The sequence below is a fragment of the Sinocyclocheilus grahami genome, unplaced genomic scaffold, assembly GCF_001515645.1.
Source record: "Sinocyclocheilus grahami isolate Dianchi unplaced genomic scaffold, SAMN03320097.WGS_v1.1 scaffold1390.1, whole genome shotgun sequence".
NCBI lineage: Eukaryota > Metazoa > Chordata > Actinopteri > Cypriniformes > Cyprinidae > Sinocyclocheilus > Sinocyclocheilus grahami.
Genome location: NW_015506569.1, coordinates 150,791 through 151,201, shown reverse-complemented (window position 1 = coordinate 151,201; position 411 = coordinate 150,791).

Here is a 411-nt window from a genome sequence, read left to right as displayed (position 1 = left end):
GGGAGGTGCTTTCTCTTTTCATTTGCTCGTGCTGTCCATCATCTGCCTGCTCGTCTATTTCTCCATCTATCTCATCTATAATTTCTCTGACTTGTGAGCGGCAGCCGGAGGTTTTGGAGAGACTGTGTGTTCTTACCTCTTGTTCTTCTTCTTTTCTCCTCCTCTTCCTCCTCATCCCGCGGCTGGTGTGTTTGACTGTAGGTAGGTTGATTTGTGTTCACTGTAGTTTGTGTGAGTGTGTGTGTGTTCCGTTTGCAAACCACACACATGAACACACACATGCAGTATGCGACGTAGAGAGAGAGAGAGACGTGTGTCTTAATTCAGTCAGGTGTGTGTGTGTGTGTGTGTGTGTGTGATCACAAACACACATTATAATACACTCATCTCTCGCTCTCTCTCTTCATTCTA